We start from the raw sequence: 16,898 nt of genomic DNA on the forward strand, positions 1-16,898 counted from the left end.
GTTCCCGATCTTTGCCGAATTTGACCGATTCGAAATTTTTCCCTCTAAGCAAAACTAAAAAAAATCTGTCTTGTCTCGTTCGTCTCGCTCTGGATCAGCTACGACTCTGGAAAAAGAAGCTTGCGCATGAGGCCTACCTCGACCTTTCGTAAATCAAAGGCATATTTAACTAGTTTGTTATTTGTTTTGTATTTAAAACCAGTTTATTGTAGTTCGTTTTTGACCTTTTTTAAGAATATGTCGAAATTACTGTTATTTTATGACAACATTTTGGTTTTTACGGGACTATGCAAGAATCCTCGGTCTCCAGTATCAAGCGATCAGTGTTCTTTTCAGTACTTCAACTGGGAAAGTCTGGGGAAAGCCTGCGGTGTTAAATTACAATACCCGTGAAATACTTTACCATAATTCAAACGGAAAAGCTTGAAATACACGTTTTCAGAGCAAACGTCGCTTTAATTTGTAATGTAAATGGAAGATTTTTCTGAATTAGGGACGAGATTGGAAGGCCACGTTTAACGCAGTGACACAGCCTGGCTTTGGCGGTAAGAAGTGTCTTGTTAGCTAACAAAAGTCCATGCAAATTTTAAAATGTATAGTTATGAACTAGTAACATCAACTAGTAAACTAACATTTGGTTGGTGTTAAGTCAAGTATTAATGTTTTATTATCCTCGAGTTAGATAATCGTTTAAGAATACTTAGTAGGTAACGTTGGCTTGTTGGAGATGCGGCCAGCTAGCAGCGTTACCCCTTTGTGGGAGCAAGCGAGCTAAACTGTGAAACCCGCCAGTTTGATACTGTAATTACTTAAGGGTGGTAAATTACCAACTTGTTTTAGATATTATTTTTGCGCTGATTTATTTGTTACAATGTCACGGATGCCAATATAGACGCATCTGATGGCTTTAATATGTTGTTTAGTTTGCAAACAAAAATGGCCACCGGGACTCCTGGGAGACCAGGTCGCTAGCTAGCAAGCCAACCTCAAACACTATGTGCCATGTTGTTCAAAGGCATAACTTTGCGTGTAAATCCATAGGAAATACAGGGTGGCATTTAATCTTCGTTTTTATCATTTAGTTAACTACCTATTTATCCACATGTTGCGTGGTCTGTTAGCTGGCTGGCTGGCTAGTTAACCGAGTTGTAGACATGGTCAAAACACTGGTCATGGTTTTGTCTGGCACTGTCAGAGCAGATAACAACTCATGACATTTCCTGTTAATATCTTCAATATATGTACAAATATTTAATATGATACTTGACTATTTACACGAATATTTGTTTCCCTGTCTGTATTGCTTGCTAGTAACAATAGTTACCAAATTGGTAACTTTGTACATTCGTTGGAACCTCGTCTCAACATGGCGGTGTTGTGACTGGTGCTTTTGCTTCTTGTTGGCAAGAAAAATTGAGTCTTGTTAGGTACCAGCTAACTTGAAAGTTTGCCTTCACCAGAATGGATTGAGCATGCCTCGAAAAGAGTTGACAATCGATTGTGTAACGTTCGATTGCTTCATGTTGGCTAGCCAGGTAATGTATACATTGAGTTTAATCTACATTGAGTTTAATCAAGTAAAGTGCTTGATTTTTCTCAGTTTCACAAACTGCCTGTTTCCACAGTGCATATAGTTAAATTCTTGTTATCCTGTCTTGTCAACAAGCTTGCATGCCAATTTGGTTTGTCCTAGATGTTGTAAATGTTAGGCTATATTTCAACTATAAGTTCCAGACTAGTCAACAAGCAGCCTACTTCACTAGGCACCAAAGGTGTTTTCACTTTAGCCTGTTACATAATATAATAATCTTGTTAGATCTGGAGTTGGACCAAGGATGGCTACTGTAGACATTGTTCACACAACTCTAGCTACAGTATATTGCCCCAATGCCAAGAGGTCTTTAACAAAAAATACACTGTTTATACCCTAAAGCTCCTAAATATATTTTAGAATCTTCTCACTTTGCTTTAACCAGTTTTTGGTGTGTTCTTGATTAAATGTGTAGCCTGGATGTAGCAGGGTTTTTAGAGAAGAGAAAGTAGTTTAAAAGGGAAGTACTACAGATACGATAACATTGCGCTATACTTGTTTATTTTTTATTTAACTTGGCAAGTCAGTTAAGAACAAATGGTTATTTACAATGACGGCCTAACCTGGACGACACTGGGCCAATTGTGCACCGCCCTATGGGACTCCCGATCATGGCCGGTTGTGATACAGCCCGGGATCGAACACGGGTCTGTAGTGATGCCTCTTGCACTGCGATGCAGTGCTTTAGACTGCTGCGCCACTTGGGAGGCCTGGAAACTGTAAACTGCATGTCAATTCGCAAATACATTTCTAAGTGACTTAGCTCTTCTCTGTTAACTACAGCTCCTTAAGTGTTAATGGTGGTTGCTAATATGTACCCCTCATAGTTATTGTTTAGATGACATTAACTGGTTGTAGCAATTTTCTTGTTTAAAGTAATAAAGAAATTGAAGTTACTTCTTGACTCTGTTTATGTATTTGGGGAACTGAATGGGTTTTGCCATTATCAACACGCCTCTTTGCCCTCATCTTTTCTTTGGCAGATTCTAGCCGTGACAGAGGAACACAGTTCTCAAGTTCCCACTGGGAAGTTGTTGTATATCAGCTGTATCCTTATTACTCCCAAGCACTTGGGTTATGTTTATGTTATCCACATATTAGAGATTCCTGTTGGCCATATCATTGTGGTCTGTTTATTTACAAGTCAACGTTTGTTAAACAAAGGCTTCTACATGGTGCTGTCATACAAAAGCACCATCAGCGTTTTGGCTCCCTCTTGTGGTCTACAATGCAAATGGCATGCTTTTTTTTTGCTCAACAGCTCAAGTGCACAAATATCCCCTACCTGCTCTCAGCCCCCTCTACTGGCAACAAGACAAGTGAAATGGTGGGAAATGGCAGCAATAACGGCTGTATGTCAGCAGCTTAGCATATGTATCATTTGATGTGTAGTTTGCCTACATTCAAAACCGTTTACCTGGTCAATATACTGTACATTAATGTTGATTAATCAGCACAATCCCTCATGAATGGAGTTCATGAAGCATTTCTGTGTCAATGGATTTTAATGCCTTTGGTTGTCATTGGATATAGGCCTATCTTAGTTCAAATTTGATGTTTAGCCATATAGGAGGGCCCACACCAATCTACCATGTGAAGACTGATCTGTGAGTATGGGTGATAACATGTTTAATGCCTCTCCCGTCACATGTTATTTGTGTGTCTAACACTTTACATTTGAGTGGGGCATAGTGTTCTCAGTGGGATGGGTGACATACATGAGGGTACCTGTTTTGTCCTTGTGAGTTTGGTTTATGTGGAGAAAGATGCCCTTTTTCAGAGGGAGCTATATTTTGGTGATGTCAGTGTTTGCCTGGCAGTGCATGTTTTGTGTGAGGAAGCTGCTGGTCTCCCTATGATTTTTTTCCCAACGTGGTTCTGCGGAGTATGGCCGAGGGAGCCCAGGAGGATCACTTTCGATTTTTTTTAAACTTCCATTTCTTGCAAACAAATATAGCCTTCTATGATGACAATGTAAAAATAAAACAGTGGCATAGCCAGTCCACAAGATGGCGTAACGCCTCTTACGTTGTTTACATTTTAGTGGGGTCATTCTCTACATTTGGTGCCTCCAAGTGGCGCAGCGGTCTAAGGCACTGCATCGATTCCGGGCTGTATATCACAACCGATCGGGAGTATCCATTGGGCGACACACAATTGGCCAAGTGTCGTCCGGGTTAGGGGAGGGCTTGACTGGGGTAGACCGTCAGTGTAAATAATAATTTGTTCTTAACTGACTTGCCTAGTTAAATAAAAAATGTTCGAGGGAGAACCCTGGAGCTTAGCGTGTCCTCCATAGCACAGTAAGAGCCTATTTATGCTTGATCCGAAACGTGGTCGGGGGCACGTTATGGACGGTGTGACGCAATTGCGAAGCCTCTGGAGGCAGGCAGAGGCCAAAATGAGCTCTTGTGCTCGCCGTACGCTTCTCAAATGTAACAAAGCGGGGGGCTCTGTACAACAACTCATTGACATGATTGGTTAACGGTAAGTGGGGGCGGGAGGTCCTGTATCAACACAAACTCACTTCCTAGACAACTTCTTTCACAACAGCTCAACAAAAACAGCTCTGCGAAGTGCAAGAATTATAAATGCCCAGACTTCTGCAGAGACAATATCACGGTAAATGCTGCACGACCAATGCAGACGTTAGAGTGACCACGCAGTCCCTTAAATGAGAGAGGGAGAAGAGAGGGAGCCGTTACTCCACTTTGACACGAGATTCTGGACCCGTATTTAAACATCCTTCCTGTCTGCGACGGAAGGTAAGAGACATGAGATGCGCTAGATTATGTGTCTTTTCTCACCGCCTTGGCCACTGATGTCCCAGCTACAAATGCACCTGCAGTGCAGGCCTATAATTCGTGGATCTGGTTTGCTGTGTGTTTATCCTTGTCTGTCACACTGTAAAGATACGCATAAAGCATCCCGCACAAAAACAATATGACATGCTTTGTGTATACCATGCTGAGGTTGTTCCATCAGGTCACTGAGTAAAATCTGGATAAACACATAAAATATCAGTCCTGTTGCGTGTGCCTGATCTCTCAGCCAGGTTTTCTGTTAGTCGGCCGACTGACTGGGTCACAACATGGGACTGCGGTTTCTAAATCAAGCGTGAATTCCCTCCATTCACGACCAAACAGTATCTGCAATGATTCAATTGCGACTACATGATCCAAAAAATTCAGCCCACTCTGATAATATCAGCACCTAACAGACCAAGTGGTCAAGCATAAATGTTTAGCTTCCAACTCAATTAAAAAATACCCTACAATTTAAGTGTATACACACTGGCCCTGCTGTTTCGTAATAAAATGTATCATGACGTTGGCTTAGAGGCACGCTCTCGCTTGTTTAAAAAAAATCAACGGAACAAAGTGAGCACTTTTCTTGAAAGGCATTCCAGTGGGAGCGCAGGGAATGTCCTGTTCCCTTTACTGTTTGTTTTGACGATGTTGCCAAGTGGCTCCATCTTTTATGCGTCCCTTATTATCATCCATCTATCCCTCCAGATCCAACCTCTGTCTCATGTGGGCATATTTTTCTAGGGATGTTTGCGTTCTTTGGCAAACTAATCTAATAATCTAAGACGCTTCGATATTTACGGGTCCAAGTCTGAGATACTTTTCAGAGGATGCACAGATAGCTTTTGGAGGAGATTCACACACATGATCCAACTTTGTGTGAAGGCTTTGGGAGCCTCTTCCTCTCCCAGAACTGAGGTGCTAAATTAATTACACTTGATCCCACCTCCCTTCGCAATCGGTTTAGTGTTAATCTGGGTTCCGCTCGGCGCCGGCCAGGTCTGGCCCCAGCAGCACCACCGAGTCCTACTATCCTCCCCCAGGGGACTGGCTCTGGCCATCTCTCCCTCTCTCGGGTCTGTCTATCCTTCACGCCCTTTCCCTAATTCACTTTACCTCCCTTTTATTTGTTTAGCTTCCTCACTCCCTTACCTCCTCCCCTCTGCCTAATTCTCCCTCCCTCGTTGCCTCTTTCTCTTATGTCCTCTGCCCTCTCGCTCTCCCCCTTACCACCTCCACTCACCACTATTCTCCCCCTCTCTTCTCTGCCCCCCTCTCTCATACTGCGCTGTAGAGACTACCACATGCTGGCCGCAGGCTCTCCCCTTGCCCCACCACTGTTCATTTTTTGTTCTCTTTTAGTTTCTTTGCTCTGCCTCTAGTGTTTTCCCTGGCACGGCGCCGACGCCTCTGACCATCTGCCTCTCTTTCTTTCTCACTTTTCCTTTATCGCTCCCTTTCTTTTCCCTCTCTCCCGACGTCAACGGTATTATCATAGTGCTTTTTGTCCTGTTTTCTGTCACTGGGGAATGATTTGATTTTGTCTCCCCCCTCACCCTCCGTGTCCCCCTCACATGCTCCCTCCTTTTTTCCCCCCGCTGTCCCTTACGGCCATTCTCACTCTCTCTGCCATAGCTCTCTTAAAGAGACATGGTGGAAGAGCAGGGATGTTGACACCAAAAACAATGCCATCTTAGGAACAGGAAGTATCATACGCCCGGAGTGTAGTGCTACCGGCACGCCTGCTACACAGTCACCATAGAGCCACTTCCTACTCACCACTGAACACCAGTAAAACAACCCTCTCTGGGAAATATGACCTCCTCACTCACCACTAACCCTCCTCCCAGCTATCCTGAACCTACACAACAGGCTAGTCACCCCTTCACCAAATTCTCTCTTGTGTACACTCTCTTTCTCCCTACTTCCCCCTCCCTCCCACTCTCTTTGCCATTACAGCATGCCTGAGTAGCTGCCTGGAGATGAAGAAGCTAATTAATTTGATTTAGCAGTTCTTTCCCTGGCAGTGGAAAAACCAACTCCCTCCTCCCCCTCCCCAAACACCACCCCAAACCGTATCAGGCACCCCTCCCAGATGATTTTCCACCCATCCTATCCAGTCTCTTTTGGCAGCATTTCCTTTCCTTTTTCCCTCGACGCGAGCGTGCGTGCATTTTAGGTCTGCTCTCGGTTGCATATTAAACTAAAGCTAGTCACTATCCTCTAGTAACCTCCATTCAGTGTTGTTCAGCTCTAATTTTCCAGATTTCACTGGCGCAGGTTGTGTGACTCAACACGGGCTGTGTTGGCGCAGACACCAGGCCTGCTCAGCGATCACACAAGCGTGCTGGCTCTGGCCATATTCACTCACCGTGGGGATATGAATCACTTAGTAGCCATTTAGTGCTAAAACCCCATTTCCGTCATCTGATATTCTAATGTATCCACCCGCCACAGTCACCCGCTGTGACACGCTGCTGCTTTTGGGGCATCTGCCGAGCGTACGCAGTTAATCACGTTCATTTGTACAAGAGTATGTATTTGTGTGTTTAATAGTTTCAATATATGTCTGCATGTGGCACACAGGAGTGTGTCTGCAAGTTTGCTTGTATGCAGTTCTGTGTGTGTGTGTGGATGTGCAAGTGTCGCAATTTATTTTTTTGATAACGTTTTCCTGTCTGCAGGCCAGAGCGAATGGCTGCCCACCTGACCCCTTTGTGGAGCGACTCCACTTCCTGTTCCCCTTTTAAGATGACCCCTGACCTTTAAACCTGAGGTCAACACCTCTGGACTTACCACTTAAGCAGGTCAGTCTCTCTAGGTTTTGTTTTGATTATAGTCCTTCTCTAGGCTTCAGTAAACTTGAATTCGAGGCTGAAAGTTAAATGATTGTATATGCAGCAGCACCAGCTTAGGTATCTGTATCTGGACCAGTGGTGGTTGTGGTGGTTTCAAGCAGGACTCTGATGAGACCAAATTCTATTTAATACATTGTCAAGCGCTGGTGAATGAATGAGGCCCGCTCACTGTTGAAATCAATTACACTGTTGAAAGTATTCAATAGTTTTCAGGTCCCTATTTTTCAGTCTCGCTGTCAAACTCGACAACCATTTAACAATTCAGAGCAAATATATTTTTGTTGTTTATCGATTGCAAACCAAAATACTCAACATTTCTTTGTTCTCACGCTGTTTTCAATACATTTACTTTCAAGACTTGTGTGTGGGTGAAGTTTGTCAAGTGTTTCTAAAACGATGCTTTTCCCTATTAACGGTAAGTGGTTTTGAATGTAGCACTCCATAATGGCTCTGATTTCCCAGCAAGATGGTTCCCTTGGTGCTTCCATCGTTGCGTATTCAGATGTGTGTGTCGCTTGGTAGCACAGCATGAAAAGCTATGATCACGTTTGGGCAAACGCCCATGAATAGGGACGGCTGGACAACGGGACTCCCCTCTGAATACAAAGTTAGGGGGGGGGGGGGGTGTTCTAGCCGCCACTGCCACGGGACACTGCACACATGTGTGGGACTGGTTGGCCACACTCCAGTTACGTAAGCGTGCGCGCACACACCCCTCACTGTTCTGACCGCCAACGGCCAATATTTTACCCACCCCCCATCTCTCATACACACATGCTTTATATGTGCCACATGCTTTATATGTGCCACATGCTTTATGTGCCCTGTCACAAGCACACTCAAACTCTGTCCCCCACACACTCGCTCTCTTTTTCTCTCGCGCCATTGGTGAAAAAGTGCATTGGAGGGGGAGGGGGATAAAAAGCACCAAAGTTCCTGCAGAGCCAGAGAGGTCACAGCAACAACACCCAATCCCAGCTCCGTTCCCATGGAGACAAGTGTGCTAGTATACAATGGGGGAGGAGCAGGAGGGAGTGGTGGCAAGGGGGGAGGGGGGGGGGGTTGCTGCTGTGCATGTGTCAGCAGTGTAAGAGGATGGGGAAGTAGGATATGTGTGATGGCTGTAAAGTCCTGAACATTCTTCTCCCCCCCCCCACCTCCTCTCTCCTGCCCCTCTCTCTTTCTACTGACCCCCCTTCCCCCTGTTGAGAAGCAGAGCAGTCTGGGGTAGTTAGAGATGTGGGGTATGTGGAATGCCATTGATTTTTGTCTCGTGTGGAATTGTAAGAAGTTAGTCAGGGCCAAGATGGCGGTGGTATCCTGTCTAACAAGTAACGTTTCCAGAACATAAGACACCCGTTGTTTTTGACTGGTTCCCATTTGGTTGTGAGAGAACATTTGTTAAGTCAGGGGTGTATTCAGTATGTCTTGCAAAGGAAACCATTTACCGTTTAAGAACCAAATGGATACAAGCGTAATGACACTGGGAGGGACCTCTCTGAATTTGTCAAATAGGAACTTGTTTTTGTTGCAGAACGTTTTCCCGATTGGAGTAAGCGGTTTCTGTTGCAAAACGTTTTGCAGCAGAATCAGCGTAATGAATACACCCCTGGGTTGTATTCACTAATGCACACTAGCAAAACATTTGCAATGGAAATGATAGGTTCTTGTTGGACAATTAGCTTTTGAAAGTATCCCAAAGTGGGATTCAAATTAATTTAATTGTCATTTTTTTTGTCAACTATCTTTGTCCACTAATGCCAAAGTGGAAGGCACTTTTTTACAAAATGTTAGAATTTCTGAAAAATAGAATACATATTGATTAGATAAGTATTCACACCGCTGCGTCAATACATGTCACCTTTGGCAGCGATTACAGCTGTGAGTCTTTCTGGGTAAGTCTCTAAAGAGCTTTCCACACCTGGATGTGCAGCATTTGCCCATTTATTCTTAAATTCTGCAGGCTCTGTCAAATTGGTTGTTGATCATTGCTAGACAAACATTTTCACGTCTTGCCATATATTTTCAAGCAGATTTAAGTCAAAACTGTTACTCGGCCACTCAGGAAAATTCACTGTCTTCTTGGTAAGCAACTACAGTGTAGATTTGGCCTTGTTTTAGTAATAATAATAATAATATATGCCATTTAGCAGACGCTTTTATCCAAAGCGACTTACAGTCATGTGTGCATACATTCTACGTATGGGTGGTCCTGGGGATCGAACCCACTACCCTGGCGTTACAAGCGCCATGCTCTACCAACTGAGCTACAGAAGGACGGTTATTATCTGGTGGAAAGCAGACAACCAAGTTTTCCTTTAGGATTTTGCCTGTGCTTAGCTCCATTCCGTTTTCTTTTTTATCCTGAAAAACTTACCAGTCCTTTACGATTATAAGCATACCCATAACATTATGCAGCCACCACTGTGCTTGAAAATATGGATGTTGGTACTCAGTAATGTGTTGTGTATTTGACCCAAATATAACACTTTTTTCAGGACAGATAATTAATTGCTTTGCCACATTTTTTTGCGGTATTACTTTAGTGCCTTGTTATAAACAGGATGCATGTTTTGGAATATTTTTTTATTCTGTACAGGCTTTCTTTTCACTCCATCAATTAGGTTAGTACTGTGTAGTAAATACAATGTTGTTGATCCATCCTCAGTTTTCTCCTTATCAGAGCCATTCAACTATAGCAATTTTAAAATCACCATTGGCCTCATGATTTCCTTACTCTCCGGCAACTGGGGCGGCAGGGTAGCCTAGTGGTTAGAGCGTTTGACTAGTAACCGAAAGGTTGCAAGTTCGAATCGTTCTGCCCCTGAACAGGCAGTTAACCCACTGTTCCTAGGCCGTCATTGAAAATAAGAATTTGTTCTTAACTGACTTGCCTGGTATAATAAAGGTACAAAAAATAAAAATAATAATAAAAAACCGAGTTTGTAAGGACACCTTTATCTTTGTAGTTACTGGGTGTATCGATACTACAACCAAAGTGCAATTAATAACTTCACTATGCTCAAAGGGATAATATTCTAAAAAAATGTTTTTTACCCATCTACCAATGGGTATCCTTCTTTGCTCGCTATTGGAAACCTCCCTGGTCTTTGTGGTTGAATCTGTGTTTGAAATTCACTGCTCAACTGAGGGACCTTACAGATAATTGTAAGCTTTTAACCAACAATGTTTTAAGAAAAGTAAATAAAATAAGTGTTAAGTAGAAAATAAAAGTAACAAATAATTAAACAGCCGTAGTAAAATAACAGTAGCAGAGTCGATGTGCGGGGCACCGGTTAGTTGAGGTAATATGTACATGTAGGTAGAGTTAAAGTGACAAGCATAGATAATAAACAGAGAGTAGCAGCAGTGTAAAAGAGGGGTCTGGGTAGCCCTTTGATTAGCTGTTCAGGAGTCTTGGGGGTAGAAGCTGTTAAGAAGCCTCTTGGACCTAGGCTTGGTGCTCCGGTACCACTTGCCGTGCGGTAGAAGAGAGAACCGTCTATGACTAGGGTGCTGTAGTCTTGTTAAACTATTATTGCACACAGTGAGTCCATGCAACTTATGTGACTTGTCAAGCAAATATTTACGCCTGAACTTATTTAGGCTTTCCATAAGAAAGGGATTGAATACTTATTGACTCAAGACATTTCAGCTTTGCATTTTTGATTCATTTGTAAAGAAAAATATATATTTATATATATATATAATGACATCATAATTCTCTGGGCCTCTGTAGCTTAGTTGGTAGAGCACTATGCTTGCAACGCCAAGATAGTGGGGCGGCAGGTAGCCTAGTGGTTAGAGCGTTGGACTAGTAACCGAAAGGTTGCAAGATCGAATCCCCATACAGACAAGGCAGAATCCCCCTGAACAGGCAGTTAACCCACTGTTCCTAGGCCGTCATTGAAAATAAGAATTTGTTCTTAACTGACTTGCCTAGTTAAATAAAGGTTAAAAAAATAATTGTGGGTTCAATCCCCGGGACTACCCTTACTTTAAAAAAAAAAATGTATGGCGCTTTGGATAAATGCATCTGCGATATTATTTAATTAATTCCCTTTGGAATTATGAGGTATTGTTTTGGCCAGTCTCCCAAAAATCTAAATGAAACTATTTTAAAATTCAGGATGAAACACAGCAAAATGTGGAAGAAGTCAAGGAAGTCTCCGATTCAGTCTGTTTTCTTCCATTTGGATCCTAGTAAATTATTTATTTATTTTGCCAGGTAAGTTAACGGATCTTTTTGACATAAACAAACACGGCAAGGCCACGCAGGTTTCTGTTGGCTGTCAATCAATCAGTCGTACAGCAGGGTAGAGTTGGCCTTAAGGTCATACACACACACTCGCAGTGAACCCGAAACACACACCTGATTTTTTGTCGCCATCGCTCGCTCCCCATAAACCTGAAACCTTTTAAGAGGCAATAAAAATAGAGGGCAGTGTGTCCCTGCCCTAATCTCTCTTTCTTTGATCTTTGCCTTCTTCCTTTCTTCAGTTAAGAGTACTTCCATCGGCCATCAGACTGTTGTCTGTACCCCCCCCTTCCCCCATTCTCTATCTATCCTAGTTCCCAGTTTTTTTGTTGGCATTGGTCCTGTTTGTTTTCAGCCATTTTGGGGACTGGCAGTGCTCGTAACTAACTGCTTAAATGGCGTCCTCTGCCTCGCTCTCCCTCTCTCTCCCTATCTCGCCAGGCTTTGTGTATATAAAGTAGTGTGCGTGTTTGTGTGTGCACGTGTGTGTGGCTGGAGAACAACAGTTCCAAATAAAAAGAGGATTGGATTCAGAGGGGGTGGGGGAGGAGGTGAAGAGAGAATAGAAGAGATGGGGGGGGGGGGTGAAAAAATTCACTTGCTGAAAACAAAATAGGCAAAAACACTGAGAATCATGTGTCAGAGGCAAAACTGAAGTGAGCGAGCGAGCGGAGCAGGCGAGGGAGAGAGAGAAGGCGAGGGAGAGAGAGAAGGCGAGGGAGAGCGGGAGCCAGAGTGCGAGAGTCGCTCCTGCCCTCTTTTCTTTACACACTGCTGCCTGTGTGTGCCCCGTCTCTCGCAGACGCGCGCACACACACACACACACACACACACACACACAGCGGCGCGCTCACACAGACCGAGGGAGAGAGAGCCCGAGAGAGCGAGCAAGAGAGAGAGGGGAGAGGGAGAACACATCACAGCAGAGGTGCAGCAGGAGGTTTCCCGAGGTACGTTGTCTCGTTGTGTGCTTGCCTAGCAGTGAGAGGCTGACATGTTGCTCTCTTCTCTTTTTTTTTCTTCTCTCTCTGCCTGCTTTTCTCAGTCTCTCCATCGCCGGCGTTGTTGTTGTTGTTTTTGTATGTCAGGAGAAATGGAAGATTTTATTAAGTGTGTGTGCCTGTGCACTGTGTGTGTGTGTGTGTACTGTGTGGCGCCAATAAGAGGCCTCGTCTCCCTCATCCTCCCCTGTCTTGCTGGCGCACCACGCAGTTCTTTTTCAGGAGCGATGACTCGTTCAGGGATAGTGATGAAACTTCACATTTCTCTGCGTCTTTTGCATCCGCGTGAATCAGTCCAGATTAACGGGTCTAAGCTAACGCTCGTCTGATCAAGGCGATGGACATTGACATGACATGGTCCTTTGTATTTTAGGGGAACCCTTTCTCACTGTGACCGGTCGGACGCTCTTCCTCCATGAACTAAACTCCCAAAAGGACACAGAGAGTTGGGGAATCAACTTGAACATGCATGTCCCTGATATATAATCTAGTGCCGGGGATTATGCTGTTCTCGTCTCTCTTGTTCCCTGGGTCTTTGGTGTGTCATAATATCCTCCTTATTGCCAGGTTATTTTGGAAGCGGGAGGCGGTTCTTGCTAAATCTTGGAGGGCATTTTGACATCGCAGCCCTATTGCTGTTTCCTTAACTAACCAAACCCTCCTTTTTTGTTTAAACAAACAATAAAGGGTCCCTCTGTCAAATATTTCCCCCGTGGGTCACCATGTCTGCCATGCCAAGCCTCTGGCTTCACTGTATGGGAAATGTGACTTACAATACCACCAGGCTTTAGGGGTCATGAATTATCGGGGCCTTGTTGCTTCGTTGCAGCTGTTGGTTTTCAGGTACAGGTTTTCTTGTTTGTATATTGTCTAGGCTCTATGCCACTGGTCTCCACTGGAAGACTTGATTAACCTGCCAATGCTGTATTTACGTGCAATTCCCGCTTAAGCCGTTCCAATTGTCCAATTTTTGAAACTGAGATTGCGACATTTGGCATAAATCTCTCGTTGATAGGAGCGATTTTTAAGCAGAAAGCGAGTGTCTACGAAGTCATGATTTGGCCTCTTGCCGGGTGATGCACTCCGGGTCGGACGGTGTTGTACTGTGTTGTAGCAACGGTGCTACGGCCACAGCAGCAGTCCTCTGGGGACGTTGGAGCAGCGTTCCATGTTATCAAGAGTTGTCCCCTCATTCACGTGGCCTTGTGCTATCAATGGCCATTTAGTGTCCGGTAGTTGCTTACGTCTCCAACAATCCTGAGCCTTTTTACGCTGTACGTGACTAACAGACCTGCGTTGTGTGTGTGTGTGTATGTGGTGTCTTAAGAGTGACTGTGTGCAAAATGTAAAAATTATTTGAGGGAAATTACCTCAAAAGGGTAATTGGTGTAGTGTTTCCACTCTTACGACTCAAGGTACATTTTTTTTTTGGGGCGGGGGGGCATCCCCTTCTCCTCCTTAATGATTCCCATGATTCAATTATGGGGCAGAATTCCAGGAATTACGTGCTGGGTTGGGAGCTAACAGGCCATGGCGAGGGTGGTGTTTTAACCTGGGGCAGGTTAGCTGGTGTGTGGAGTGGCATGCAAAATCGTTGAGATACTACAGTTTACGCTGAGTGATGGGGGGGGGGGGGGTGTTGACACGTCCACCCTCTGCTCCTCTTCTCCGCCTCCTTCTACTCCCTCTGCCCCATCTGGCTGGCTCCACCATGTTTTCAGGGTTGGGGGGTTTATGGAGAGTCCAGTCTCTGTCTCCAGCGACAGCCCCCTTTTCACAGCCCAACTGGTGCCCCCCTGACTGGCCGTTCCACACTAGGGAGAGTCCAACCGACACCTTCCTATTTCCACAACCCCACTCCACTCGCTCACGGTGCGGAACGGGCAAACTAACTCCCACTCCAGCGTGAACCCGCCCCCCACCCCACACACACATTTCCCCTCTGCATGCTAGCTGAAAGCCACCCAACAGTCTCTTGCAGTAAGTCATCTATGGCTTGGCTCTACACATGAAGGAGATGGGGTCGGAGCCATGGCGTACTAACTGATTAGGACTCCAGTTACTTTAATAGTAACGTGGTCATTGTGACCCTGGAGTGTGGCATTGAAGGTTTTCTTTGACCAACTTCCTGTCGCTGATGTGATTCTGGCTAATGTTCTTCTACCTATTGTAAGTGAGTCATTTGTCCCACAACAAGTGTACCTGCACATTCATTCATTTATTTTTTTGTGGTTCTGTTTTTTTTTTTCCGCAGCACGGCGAGCGCAGGCAGACATTCCTTCAGCGAATGTGTTTGTTTGAGTGGATCACCATCCTTCAGAAAGGGCACGTTATTTTTTTAGGGGGCGAGGCTGGGTCCTTGGCACTCTGGGGGTCAGACGCTTGCTTGCGTGTGTGTGGGGGGAGGGTGTGTGTCCTCCTGTGTGTGCGAAGCCCCCCCCCCCCATGTCACGCATGGCCAGTTTGTTGTTCAAGGCCCTGGTTGTGGCGATGCAGTTGTGTGCGTCACAGCGAGATGAAGAAAGAGAGCGAGAGCGAGGGGGGCGGCAGATTAATTTTCCCTTCGCGGCGCACCAGATGACACCGTGACGTCTTTAGTCCTCATGTCGTTTCACGCTGTGTTGGCCTGTGAGTAGCTGGTGTCTAATATCAGGGGTTTCCTGCATGACAATGCTTTATCACAGCACACTGCACAGTAAACATCCAGCTATCTCCGTTTAGCTAAGTGCACACTTCCTGCTAATCCACGTAGTCACCGTCCTCGTCTGTGTCGCTGGGTAAATAGAGAGCAATGGTGTGTAGCTGTGCGACTTCACCTGTCTGTGTTTCGTTGCGTATCATGTGAACCGGTGTTTAGTGTGCGCGTGGTGTGACCCTCTCCTGCATTCGTTTTTCTCCATTTTTTTCTGTGTTTTTCTTTTAATCCACTTTCAAAACTCTGCTTATTCTGTCCTGTAATTCAGTTCATTCCACCTATACAGACTCTCTGTGGCGGGCTACTCCTCTGCTTCACCCCATTGTTTTGCATGCGTTTTTCTAAGCAAGGCCATCCGCGACCATCAGTCGTTTGTTTTTGTGGCCGTGAGTGTGCTTGCCGGTGCCTGTATGTATGGTTGCGTGCATTTGTGTCCATGGGGGTGTGTCTGTGTTTGTCTGCCTGTCTGTACTGCTGTGTATGTGCTGTGCGTTTCTGTGTTTCTGTTTCCAGCCTGGCCCTTTTTCTCTCTCTCTCCCCTTCGCGCTCTCTCTCTCTCTCTCTCTCTCCCTCCTCTTCCCTCTGCAATAACAGTGCTGACCTAGTTCCTGCCTGTTCAGGGCTGCCTGTGGAATTTTACAGAGGCCTGCCTGCCCTGCTGCTTGAAAACGCAGGCAGAAAAGCATGACTGAGGGTTTTTCTTCTTGCCGCACCATTAGGCCTCAACAGCCGTCTTCCCCAATCTGTAGAGTCCATAGAACAGCCCGTGCTAAATATGTAATAACAAAATAATTGCCTGTTGCGAATCTGCGAGCTGAATATGAATAGATCGCAGGCGAGTGGATCCTCCGCAATCGGCGTTCAAATTAGAATTGAAATGGGAAGCGCCCCGTCGACCGTTGCTCGTCTTCTCGAGCTTAACTGCGACAGAACCGGATGCAGTGGGCGGAAGAAAAAAAACTTCACAACTCCTACCCTCCCTGGCTCCCGCTTTCCCCTCCTCTCCCTCTGCCTTCACAAATAATGGTTAGAGTCATGGCCAGCAAATCCTGACCACTGCCAGGAATGGGCCAGCAGGCTGTGATGGGAATCACCCCCCCCCCCCCCCCCCCCCTTTACCCCCACCAATTGGGAACCTATTTTAAGTTAGCAGGGCTATGGGATGTAAGTCAACACTCTATTTCGGGGATTCTTGATTCAATCTGAATGCCTTCCAATTAGGCGACGGGAATGTTGTGGTACAGCCGAGATAGATCCTTGGAATGCTTTTCCCGTCTCTGCGTGCTTAAATGTAAACCAGCACTGCCACAGTCCTCCCTCTAGTTCTCTTTCCCTCCTCTCGCCATTCCCTTTTTTAAACGTGTATTTGTATTTATTATGGATCCCCATTAGCTGCTGCTAAGGCAGCATCTACTCTTCCCAGGGTCCAGCGAAATTAAGTGTAGCTTATACAATGTGCCCTCAGGCCCCTACTCCACCACTACCACGTATCTTCAGTACTGAATCCGTGTGTGTGTGCGCGCGCATGTGTCTGTGCCTGTGTGTGTTGCTTCACAGTCCCCGCAGTTCCATAAAGTGTTTTTATCTGTTTTTAAAAATCGAATTTTACTGCTTGCATCAGTTACTTGATGTGGAATAGAGTTCCATGTAGGTAGTCATGGCTCTATGTAGTACTGTGCGCCTCCCAA

At 45.2% G+C, this 16,898-nt stretch overlaps 1 long non-coding RNA gene across 1 annotated transcript; it reads left to right on the plus strand.

The window, feature by feature from the left end:
- The first annotated feature begins 52 nt into the window (after positions 1-52).
- On the plus strand, positions 53-14,841 carry LOC124008255. The gene is made up of 3 exons (XR_006834072.1): positions 53-1,535; positions 7,083-7,205; positions 14,770-14,841. It is a non-coding gene; the product is annotated as an uncharacterized LOC124008255 (long non-coding RNA).
- Positions 14,842-16,898: the final 2,057 nt, after the last annotated feature.

The sequence above is a fragment of the Oncorhynchus gorbuscha genome, linkage group LG21, assembly GCF_021184085.1.
Source record: "Oncorhynchus gorbuscha isolate QuinsamMale2020 ecotype Even-year linkage group LG21, OgorEven_v1.0, whole genome shotgun sequence".
In the NCBI taxonomy this organism is placed as follows: Eukaryota; Metazoa; Chordata; class Actinopteri; order Salmoniformes; family Salmonidae; genus Oncorhynchus; species Oncorhynchus gorbuscha.